The sequence below is a fragment of the Schistocerca piceifrons genome, chromosome 1 (assembly GCF_021461385.2).
Source record: "Schistocerca piceifrons isolate TAMUIC-IGC-003096 chromosome 1, iqSchPice1.1, whole genome shotgun sequence".
Taxonomy (NCBI): Eukaryota; Metazoa; Arthropoda; class Insecta; order Orthoptera; family Acrididae; genus Schistocerca; species Schistocerca piceifrons.
The window spans coordinates 167,103,673-167,116,477 of record NC_060138.1 but is presented as its reverse complement, the minus strand read 5'-3'; the positions used below and the strand labels follow the sequence as shown (position 1 = coordinate 167,116,477).

Genomic DNA, 12,805 nt, shown 5'->3' with positions numbered 1-12,805 from the left:
GCTACAAGCCCTGACACCCGATGACAAAGTCAAACGCTTTGAATTTTCGGCGCGGTTGCAACAGCTCATGGAAGAGGATGCGTTCAGTGCGAAACTTGTTTTCAGTGATGAAGCAACATTTTTTCTTAATGGTGAAGTGAACAGACACAACGTGCGAATCTGAGCGGTAGAGAATCCTGACACATTCGTGCAGCAAATTGGCAATTCACCAAAAGTTAACGTGTTTTGTGCAATCTCGCGGTTTAAGGTTTACGGCCCCTTTTTCTTCTGCGAAAAAAACGTTACAGAACACGTGTATCTGGACATGCTGGAAAATTGGCTCATGCCACAACTGGAGACCGATAGCGCCGACTTCATCTTTCAACAGGATGGTGCTCCACCGCACTTCCATCGTGATGTTCGGCATTTCTTAAACAGGAGATTGGAAAACCGATGGATCGGTCGTGGTGGAGATCATGATCAGCAGTTCATGTCATGGCCTCCACGCTCTCCCGACTTAACCCCATGCGATTTCTTTCTGTGGGGTTATGTGAAAGATTCAGTGTTTAAACCTCCTCTACCAAGAAACGTGCCAGAACTGTGAGCTCGCATCAACGATGCTTTCGAACTCATTGATAGGGACATGCTGCGCCGAGTGTGGGAGGAACTTGATTATCGGCTTGATGTCTGCCGAATCACTAAAGGGGCACATATCGAACATTTGTGAATGCCTAAAAAAACTTTTTAGTTTTTGTATGTGTGTGCAAAGCATTGTGAAAATATTTCAAATAATAAAGTTATTGTGGAGCTGTGAAATCGCTTCAATCATTTGTAATAACCCTGTACTTATTTCCTTGACGGTATATGGATCGATTTCAAGCAAATATGGGGTGTCTATTTATAATTACACACACACACACACACACACACACACACACACACACACACACCAGATGTGCTTGAAATCGGTCGGTCCAGTGGTGTAAGAGGAGCATATGTACATTCATATGTGCACCCATTTTTAGAATTTGTACGGATTCATGGGTGTGATCGGATACAAGACGAATTATACCCATGGGTTATTATGAATGTCCACGCAAGCTGGAGGAAAAGGTAGGAATGAAACATGAACAACAGCTGCGTCAGCTATTGCACGAAATTGAAGATAGCGTTTGAGGGAGGCGTTACGAAGTGCAGCGACGACTGATATTGGGGGTGAGAGCGACTGCGCCAGGCACGGACGGACGTACCGCGGCGCTCGCGTCGGCTGGCGCGCGTCGCTGCAAGCTACGTGCTGCGCGCCGGCTCTCCAGAACGGAGACGCGGGACGTGCCCTGGGATAGGCGCGGTGTAAAGCCCCCCGCTGGGAACCGACGCTTCCGCCTGATCCGTTCCCCGCTTCGCACATGCATCCGTAACCCGCAAGCCACCGTCCGGTGTTTGGCAGAGGGTACACAGCATGGCAGCACCCACACCTACACTACTGGCCATTAAAATTGCTACACAAAGAAGAAATGCAGATGATAAACGGGTATTCATTGGACAAATATATTATACTAGAACTGACATGCGATTACATTTTCAAGCAATTTGGGTGCATACATCCTGAGAAATCAATACCCAGAACAAACATCTCTGGCCGTAATAACGGCCTTGATACGCCTGGGCATTGAGTCAAACAGAGCTTGGATGGCGTGTACAGGTACAGCTGCACAAGCAGCTTCAACCCGGTACGACAGTTCATCAAGAGTAGTGACTGGCGTATTGTGACGAGCCAGTTGCTCGGCCACCATTGACCAGACGTCTTCAATTGGTGAGAGATCTGGAGAATGTGCTGGCCAGGGCAGCAGTCGAACATTTTCTGTATCCAGAAAGGCCGGTACAGGACCTGCAACATGCGGTCGTGCATTATCCTGCTGAAATGTAGGGTATCGCAGAGATCGAACGAAGGGTAGAGCCACGGGTGGTAACACATCCGAAATGAAATATAACGTCCACTGTTCAAAGTGCCGTCAATGCGAACAAGAGGTGACCGAGACCTGTAACCAATGGCACCCCATACCATCACGCCGGGTGATACGCCACTATGGCCATGACGAATACACGCTTCCAATTTGCGTTCATCGCAATGTCGCCAAACACGTATGCGACCATCATGATGCTGTAAACAGAACCTGGATTCATCCGATAAAATGACGTTTTGCCAGTCGTGCACCCAAGTTCGTCGTTGGGTACACCATCGCACGCGCTCCTGTCTGTAATGCAGCTTCAAAGCTTCAAGGGTAACCGCAGCCACGGTCTCCGAGCTGATAGTCCATGCTGCTGCAAACGTCGTCGAACTGTTCGTACAGATGGTTATTGTCTTGCAAACGTCCCTATGTGTTCACTCAGGGATCGAGACGTCGCTGCACAGTCCGTTACAGCCATGCGGATAAGATGCCTGTCTTCTCGACTGCTAGTGATACGAGGCCGCTGGGATCCAGCACGGTGTTCCGTATTACCCTCCTGAACCTACCGATACCATATGCTGCTAACAGTCATTGGATCTCGACCAACGCGAGCAGCAGTGTCGCGATACGATAAACCGCAATCGCGCTAGGCTACAATCTGACCGTTACCAAAATCGGAAACGTGATGGTACGCATTTCTCCTCCTTACACGAGGCATCACAACAACGTTTCACCAGGCAACGCCGGTCAACTGCTGTTTGTGTATGAGAAATCGGTTGGAAACTTTCCTCATGTCAGCACGTTGTAGGTGTCGCCACCGGCGCCAACCTTGTGTGAATGCTCTGAAAAGCTAATCAATTGCATATCACAGCATCTTCTTCCTGTCGGTTAAATTTCGCGTCTGTAGCACGTCATCTTCGTGGTGTAGCAATGTTAATGGCCAGTAGTGTATTTTGTTCCCGGATGCTACGCAGAAGAAAAATTATCGGTAATCCTTTGGCTTGGGCCCTAGTGCCTTTAATTTTAGCGACGTCGTTGTGGTGGAACGCGTGAAGTACGTTAGGGAAAGAAATGTTTCTTGATTCATTTTGGAACCCAGGCGCTCTGAACTTCGTAAGGCTGTCCGAATGCACAATGTTTCTCCTGTAACATCGCCTATCGCAGCCCGTTATGTGTTTCTGTGACTGACTCAAAGCGACTAAACAAACCAGTCACAAATTGTACAATTCTTCGTTGAATCTTTTTTTTTTACTACGGACACAAAGGTTTAGTGTTTAGAGGAGATAAAAAGAAACACTCTTTTATGTGACAGAAAAGAAACAGGTTCACCGTTTCCGCCCTGGGGGTCCATGAAGGTACTGGCACTAGCAGATGTGCCAACTCTCTTGATTTAAGCGGGAGACTCCCGATTTTTCCTTCTTCCTCCCGATCTCCCGACAGTTTCAATACTTTCCTTACTATTTTATTTGAAAATCCGGCGCCTTCGGTACATTGGTGGATGACAAAGTATGGCTGCTACTTGTCTACGTTAACTTGGTAGATTGATGCCGTGGCTGTCGGGAGCGGAAGTAGGCGTAGATCGCGCTTCGTATCTACAAGGAACTTACCGTTGGCAGCGTTCGGAGTCAAATGAATATCTTTCAATTAGTGCCAATTTCCTCCGCTTCTGGTAGCACCAGCGCAATCGTGAAGTTATCGTGGACAAAGAGTAGTCGATAGTTGTTCCAAGCGAAGTGATTAGCATTGTTGTATAAAACGCAGTGTTGCTAATTTAAGGGATTTCCCCCTAAATTTGAATGTGTGTGAATCCAAAGATACCTGCAGAGCTCATCATTCATATTATTCAGCATGTTGAATGATAAATTTTACAGTCCGAGGGCTCAGGTATGTCCATTATTTAGTATTTACATGTAAATAATAAAGCAAATGTAATTGAATTGTTACTGTTATTGAATTATTGCAACTTTAATCGTCAGGGATGTGTTGTAATTCACAAAAGTACACCGGTAAAATTTTCCTGATTTTTCACTTTTGAAAGTTGGCATATCTGCACTAGTGATGTTCAGAGGCGGTGTTCAGATAAACGTGTGATGAGTATTCTTTTGTAGATGATGCTGAAAATATCGTTGGTGAACATTAATGCACAACTGGCATCTGCGTGCTAATCTTTCTAGGGACGCAGATGATCCACTCAACGCAGGAGGCAGGCTGCCTAAAGCCGTCGGCACACGGACCGTGCTGTCGAACGTTAACGTTGAACGTGCTAAGTTCAACGTGCTGCTGAACGCTCAGGAACGATGCGACTTGTGCTTACGGTACGTGGGCCGCAACGTGGTGTACGCGATCGCAACGCACTCCAGCGGCAGTTGAGGGATGTTTCTAGTTCGTAAATCACACTGTTTACTCAGTGGGCTCGCGTAAAATTCCCACGTTAGCTCTATTAAAACGTACCATGTGCAATCAACAAGGACACAGGCTTATAAAAGATCCGTTACAAGCAGTGCGGTACAAATGTGGAATACTTCTCCGCATAAGATAAACATTATTTCATCATTCCCATATTTTAGTAAAACGCCAAAGTCAGTCTTACTTGATCACTGTTCCTACCCTGTAGGAGAATCTTTGCAACATGTGAATTACGAAGCGTAAAAGAAAAAGGAGCAAAATATCTTTATACAAGTAGCGCAAGCTGTCCTGTCCTCTCAAAAAAAGGTGAACTTATATTTACATAACATCAAATATTATAGTATATACTTATATTAAACTAATAATAAAGTATCAAAACCTAATAAAAACGCGAATCTTAGGAAAAAAATTCGGAAGTGTCAAGACGCGAACCAGCGCCCTATGAAACAATTAGTCACTGGACAGTGACGCTAGTCATAACGCTAATCCAACAACAAGCTTCTTTATCTAATCATATTATATTACGGCGTGCTGAAAACCTTATTCGTAGATATGTTACTAATTGAAATTTAATTTTAACAAATTGTACCAAGAACAATGCGTTTTGGGTGGATCTTTAGTGTGTCGCTGCCTTCAACTAGCCTACTCTCATAATACGCAAGTTACAATAATTCTTTTGCCACGAATATGATGATTCTCATTATTTTATTGGAACGAATCACACAGTTAACAACGGGTTTTCCAGTGATTCACAATGTGCTGGTGCTCAGAAACGGCATATATACATATAGGGTCGGAATGAATGCCAATGTGGCGCCTCATAACTCTGTACTGGAGACGGCGTGCGTGTGACGTAGGTGGCGTTGTGCCATCTCATTGGTCAACGCTCAGGCGCACGCTCAGAATATCTGACATGCTAGATGTTGCTCTGCACGTTCGGAAAGACTCCCGAACGTGCTTTTCCACGCTATGACGTCAGAAAATCGGCACGTTCAACGTTCGGATGCACGGTCCGTGTGCCGACGGCTTAGTACGAGGCCGTCTCTCTCTGAGAGGAAGACCTGCACCTTTTCGCCGGCTGCGGACGTCAAAGGGCTGGGCGCACTTCCGTGGACTTACGATTAACGAAGCTGTGTTTACGTTTGGACTACACAAACACCGCCCATCGCAACCTCGACTTGTATTTAACTTGGTCTTCCTGCAAGGAGGGGTTCAAGATTAACGCAAGGAGGAACATTCAGTACGAAGACAGGGGCAAGACTGTGTACAGTGAAGAAGACTGCGTGTATTTGAAACTGTTTTACGTCGTAAGTAGCGCGTGCCACATCACTAGTACCACTTTTGTTAAATGCAGGTAAATGGTACTGCGATTTGTTGAATTCGTGGTGAATGAAGAACGAGAAAGAGAAGGCTGAAGCATTCATCTCTCTAAGCACACGTGGCGCTTAACAGAAACATAATATAGGAGAAATAGTTGTCTTCTGGGTTATCAACGTGTGTACTGCTGAGCCGCGATATATTTTTTTTACATAAAAGATCTGCCTCGTCGAGCGTGCCTGACACATGTTTGATGTACGTGCTATCTGCATTGTTTCATTTCATTTTAAGCGAAAGTGTTAACTGTAACAGGTACATCCTTGATGCTGTACAGCAAAAGTTTTCCCCAATTTTGATATTTTCTTCTATGCCGTTTCTCAGTGCTTCTTCAGCCCTTACCATTTTAATGTTTATCAGTGCAGCATATTTGTACGGCTCTGCTCAGTCAGCTTTAGGGATTCCCTTGGTTCAAATTGCTCTGAGCACTATGGGACTTCACAGCGGAGGTCATCAGTCCCCTAGAACTTAGAACTACTTAAACCTAACTAACCTAAGGACATCACACACATCCATGCCCGAGGCAGGATTCGAACCTGCAACCGTAGCGGTCGCGCAGTTCCAGACTGTAGCGCCTAGAACCGCTCGGCCGCCTCGGCCGGCGGGATTCCCTTGTATAAGTTGGAATTTTGTTGTTAGAAAGTCTCTACAATTAATGTTATTGCAATTAGAATTTATCTGTAGGACTGGACAAACGATACTATCGTTCAACTAACTAACTATGTTCCTCCCGAACAGGCCATGAAGGCCCAACGGTACCGACCGTCCGCCATGTCATTCTCAACCCCCAGGTGTGACTGGATGCGGATATGGAGGGGCATGTGGTCAGCACACCGTTCTCCCGGCCGCATGTCAGTTTCCGAGGCCGGAGCCGCTACTTCTCAATCAAGTAGCTCCTCAGTTTGCCTCACATAGGCTGAATGCACCTCACTTGCCAACAGCGCTGGGCAGACCAGATGGTCACCCATCCAAGTGATAGCTCAGCCCGACAGCGCTTAACTTCGGTGATCGGACGGGAACCGGTGTTACCACTGCGGCAAGGCTGTTGGCTACTAGCGTTCAAGCAGGGTAAAATGTCAAAGATAGTATTAAACTGACTGTAATTGCTATCTTGAAAGTAAATTACAGCGGCATGGAGATACTGAATAAAAAAATGGTTCAAATGGTTCTGAGCACTATGGGACTTAACATCTGAGGTCATCAGTCCCCTAGAACTAAGAACTACTTAAACCTAACTAACCTAAGGACATCACACACATCCATGCCCGAGGCAGGATTCGAACCTGCGACCGTAGCAGTCGCGCGGTTCCGGACTGCGCGCCTAGAACCGCAAGACCACCGCGGCCGGCGATACTGAATATACCAACAAATATCATAAGAACACGGGAAGAGTGAAAACTCGAAAATAGGATTGAATCGTGACTGTGATATTTTTATTAATTATTATTTGTTGTTGTTACATGTGACCTGCACCGCAGAAGATATTAAAGTCCGTGTTTCACAGTAACGGTTAGTAACAAAATCTAAACTATATTAATAACGTTAAGGCACGTGGTGGAGATAATACCAGACTATAAGGGCACGGGAAGATGGGAAGATCGAGCGGAACAAGAGATTTCTCGAGCTGTGGCGTAAACTGCTATAACCGTTCGCGTCGTGCTGAAGAACAGCACTTGCCGCTTTGTCAGAGCATTGCTACAAATAATGTGATCGAAAACGGGACTACGGTACGTTGAACTGTTGCAGAAGTATTTAAGGATAACATCTTCGTTGACTCACCCTGCACAATGAAGGGAAATAGTTGCTTTTTTTTTGCTGAAAATTTCTTTCTATGCGCTAGACTTAGCTGTTACGAACTGTGCCCTCGAGTGCCGGCCAGTGTGGCCTAGCGGTTCTAGGCGCTTCAGTCTGGAACCGCGCGACCGCTACGGTCGCAGGTTCGTATCCTGCCTTAGGCATGGATGTGTGTGGTGTCCTCAGGTTAGTTAGGTTTAAGTACTTCTAAGTTCTAGGGGACTAATGACCTTAGATGTTAAGTTCCATAGTGCTCAGAGCCATTTGAACCATTTGTGCCCTCGAGTGTGTCTGCTGTGTTGTTTGGTAGTTGTCTGCTGTGTCATACGGGTTTCTTGATCAAGGTTAGACGTTTTCTGCAGTTTCAGATCAGCATGAGGGAAAAAGTCCATATATGCGTCAGTCACGTGAACGCTGTTCTGGGAAAGTATTCTATTTTATTGCTTACACATAGTACAGGTACAGTTGTATTCTGTTATAATTATAACGTTTTTGTTTATAATTTGCTTTTATGCATATGACTCTCCTTTTATCTCCAGAAGATGCACTCTGACTTTATTCATTGTTTCCTTGGGGACACGTTTGCGGCCGATTTCCTGTCTGTGTGTTTATCTAGCCTTTTTCCTAGGAGCTACAGATCGATAATTTTCAGCTCGAAACGCGTAAGTAATTTAGTGTGTGTGTGTGTGTGTGTGTGTGTGTGTGTGTGTGTTTATTTATTTCTCCCGACGACATCCGTGCACGTCGCGTCAGTTCTGAGAACGTTCAAAAATGTTCAAATGTGTGTGAAATCTTATGGAACTTAACTGCTAAGGTCATCAGTCCCAAAACTTACACGCTACTTAACCTAAATTATCCTAAGGACAAACACACACACACACACACACACACACACACACACCCATGCCCGAGGGAGGACTCGAACCTCCGCCGGGACCAGTCACACAGTCCATTACTGCAGCGCGATAGACCGCTCGACTAATGCCGCGCGGCAGAACGTTCTGGAGCTCTGAACTTGATCGGAGTCCTCCTCAGTCTCTTGTGGCTGCCATTATATTTCAGCTGCCCACGAAGTAGTGGGCTGGCAGCGGATCAAAACGCTCTTCAGGCAAAGGTTATGCATAAAAGTTTTGACACATGAAACGAATAACAATACACGTTTAAAAAAAACTCATCTGTGGACAGTTTCCACGTTTTTTAAAACTTCTAGATTTTATATTACAGTTTAAGTATAATCGCTGATGATGATGATGATGCTGTTTATTAAGGCGATATTTGTGGCGCACGACAGTGCTGTGATGGAGGTGGATTGGTGAGTGTAACTGTGGAACCGCAGACGACTAAAACTCGTTGAGGTGAAGGAATGACAAGGGAGAGAAGTGGAAGGATGGTGTGAGGTGGGGCGTTGTGACTAGGGCTGAAAGCAGGGTATATCTGGAGACACATTTCAAATTGGATAGTAGGAGTTGATTGAAGTTCTGGCGGGAGAGGACGGAGAAGGCGTACAGTTTAGTGAAAGATAGGGTTATTGATGCCGTGGCCAGGCAGGGTTGTGGCATAGATGGCTTGTGATTGGTCGACGGACGTCGTCGTTATGTCATTCTGTCACAGACTGTGTCCATGTCTGCAGTGGTGGCGCCAGGGCCATTGCTCTCGTAGGAACACAAACAACTCAGCGCATTTCTCTTTGTATTTTCAGCTGTCTCGGTTGCAGCTCTTCTCGTACATTCTAATTTCTGCCATTTCTTTAACAACAGAATCCCGGTATTAGAAACTTAGGACACTCTTTTAGTGTTTTTGTATGTCCATCCTTTTAGCAGGACTACAAAAGCCCTATGATTTTATTTTATTTTGTCGCTACCAGTTTCGACGCCTCATTGCGTCATCTTCAGGATGTTTTGATGCGGTATAGGTTGATACGATCGCCATGCATAGCCCATCAATTGCCGGCATAACTGGATTCGCAGATAATGTGTCAGCACTCCAACTATCAACATGCTGACAGTTGGAACTTCCTGGCAGATTAAAACTGTGTGCCGGACCGAGACTCGAACTCGGGACCTTTGCCTTTCGCGGAAAAGTGCTCTACGGACTGAGCTACCCAAGCACGACTCGGGCCCCGTCCTCACAGCTTTAATTCCGCCAGTACCTCGTCTCCTACCTTCCAAACTTCGCAGAAGCTCTCCTGTGAACCTTGCAGAACTAGCACTGCTGGAAGAAAGGATATTAGAACTGTAAGGACGGGGCTCGTGCTTGGGTAGCTCAGTCGGTAGAGCACTCGCCCGCGAGAGGCAAATGTCCCGAGTTCGATTCTCGGTCCGACATACAGTTTTAATCTGCCAGGAAGTTTCATATCAGCGCACACTCTGCTGTAGACTGAAAGTTTCATTCTATGTTGACAGTTGATAGTTGGAGTGCTGAAACGTTGACAGTTGATGGTTGGAGTGCTGTCACATTATCTGCGAATCCAGTAATGTTGCCAACTGATGGGTTATGCATGGGGATCGTATCAGTCTGTACCGCATCAAAACAGCCTGAAGATGACGCAATGAAGTGTCGAAACTGGTAGCGACAAAATAAAATAAAATCATAAGGACGGCTGTAGGTGTTTTACTTTTTGTCACGAGTTTCAGTGTTGTCAGACATTATTATCCGACTGTGCTCAGCAACTGCCCGTTTCTCAAGTTCTCGATTGATTTTTAATGTGCCTTATTCGAAACCTTTTAACTGTAGTGTGCTTCCAGCGCAGACGGCGCCTTGCTTGCAAGTAGGTTTAGCACGGATCTGGGCAGTGTAGTGTAGCGTAGCGGCGTGTTGTGACGGGGCGGGCCGCTGCAACTTTCCGCGAACGCGGCGTCCTTGGCGCCCGTTAGCGGCGGCAATCACCGCCTGACGTCACAGCCTCAGCTGCGCCGCAAGCCGTCTGCGCCGCCCGACCCGCTCCGGCCGTCTGGGATGCGCTGCAACGTCGACTTGCGTACCTGTCTCCTGTCCACAATAGCCGTAACGGAGAAACAAAGCTGGTCGCTTGTGTATCAAAGAATTTTATTTTACAACGACTTTTTCACCCTGCAGCGGAGTGTGTGCTGCTTCGAAACTTCCTGGAAGCGTAAAACTTAGCGCCGGACCGGGACTTGAACCGAGAACCTTGCCATTGGCGGGCAGTGCTTTCACTTCTGAGAGCTTAAGTTTGGAAAGTGGGAGAAAAGTAGTGTCGGGTGCAACGCTGCGATGGCGCTTCGCGAGTAGTATTTGGGTAACTCAGCATTGCTCGCGATAGGTTCCGGGATCGAAAGCCTAAAACTAACGTAATGTTGGAATTCAATACGGTGTTCGGCCACGCTTACCCTTGATGACAGCTTCCACTCTCGCAGGCATACGTTCAGTAAGGTGCTGGAGGGTTTCTTGGGGAATGGGAGCCCATTCTTCACGGAGTGCTGCATTGAGGAGAGGTATCGATGTCCGTCGGTGCGACCTGGCACGAAGTCGGCGTTCCAAAACATCCCACAGGTGCTCTATAGCATTCAGGTCAGGACTCTATGCAGGCCAGTCCATTACAGGGTGGTTGTTGTCGTACAGGCACTCGGCCACAGACCGTGCATTATGAACAGGTGCTCGACAGTGTTGAAAGATGCAATCGCCATCCCCGAATTGCTCTTCAACAGTGGGAAGCAGGAAGGTGCTTAAAACATTAATGTAGGCCTGTGCTGCGATAGTGCCACGCAAAACAAAGAGAAGTGCAAGCCTCCTCCATGAAAAACACGGCCACACCATAACACCACCGCCTCCGAATTCTACTGTTGGCACTACACACGCTGACAGATGACGTTCACCGGGCATTCGCCGTACCCACACGCTGCCATCGGGTCACCACATTGCCGGCCGGCGTGACCGAGCGGTTCTAGGCGCTACAGTCTGGAACCGCGCGACCGCTACGGTCACAGGTTCGAATCCTGCCTCGGGCATGGATGTGTGTGATGTCCTTAGGTTAGTTAGGTTTAAGTAGTTCTAAGTTCTAGGGGACTGAAGACCTTAGAAGTGAAGTCCCATAGTGCTCAGAGCCAGACGTCACCACATTGTGTACCGTGATTCGTCACTCCACACAATGTTTTTTCACTGTTCAATCGTCCAATTCTTACACCAAGCGAGGCGTCGTTTGGCATTTATCGGCGTGATGTGTGGCTTATGAGCAGCCGCTAGATCATGAAAGTTTTCTCACCTCCCGCCTAATTGACATAGTAATTGCAGTGGATCCTGATGCATTTTGGAAATCCTATGTGATGGCTTGGATAGATGTCTGCCTATTACACATTACGATCCTCTTCAACTGTCGGCGGTCTCCGTGAGTGAACAGACATCGTCGGCCTGTACGCTTTTGTGCTGTACGTGTCCCTTCACGTTTCCACTTCACTATCACATCGGAAACAGTGGACCTAGGGATGTTTAGGAGTGTGGAAATCTCGCGTACAAACGTACGACGCAAGACCCAATCACCTGAGAATGTTCGAAGTCCGTGAGTTACGCGGAGCGCTCCATTCTGCTCTCTCACGATGCGTAATGAGTGCTGAGGTTGCTGATATGGAGTAGGTGGCAGCACAGTGTACCTAATATGAAAAACGTATGTTTTTGGGTGTGTCCGGATAATTTTGATCGCATTGTGTACTTCCGTGCTATGAAGATATGATTCGATGCAGCGGCAGTTCGTTGTTCGTCTGGTTTGTGTTTAAAAATGCAACGCGACGTGGCTCCATCATAACGTCGCGACGTGGCTCCATCATAACGTTGCGTGTTCCGTTTTAGTTCTGTACGTGCGGCTATGTTGTTATCTGTGTGGTGCTGTGGTTCAGACACTGGAATCGTATTCGGGAGGATTTCGAATTCCTGTTCGTATCAGTAGTGAGTGGCAATGCCATAGCGCAGATGGCTGTGAAACAATGTTCGTTCATTACAGCTCCAATTACTAAACATATCCGTAAAGAAAACACCGGAAGCTTGTTTGTGAAAGCATATTTCTTCGAAGCTGTTCCTATTGCATGCGTGGTGATTTCACGCTCCTCGCTTTGAGGGAACGAATAATTCCAAAATGTGCTACTGTACTCCGCTATTCAGCCTGAGGTAAGTGGCAGAGAATACTTTGTGACACATTAATTTCGCTGTATTTCCTCTTCTCCTGTCCAGTTCGCGGAGGTGCATAGGAAATGAGACTACCTGTAAGCCGTCGTATGAGTTCGAAATACCTCGATTTTCCGCCCAAGGTGAAATCGTTTATGAGAGGAATTAATAAATTACCCGACTGTCCTTGC

General features: G+C 46.7%; 1 protein-coding gene and 1 pseudogene across 5 annotated transcripts in view; one reads left to right on the top strand and one right to left on the bottom strand.

Annotated features, from left to right (window-relative positions):
- Positions 1-12,805, top strand: part of LOC124784187 (protein yippee-like 2) — a 627,503-nt gene that overhangs the window by 401,557 nt on the left and 213,141 nt on the right. The window lies entirely within an intron of this gene.
- Positions 6,641-6,758, bottom strand: LOC124726256 (annotated as a pseudogene).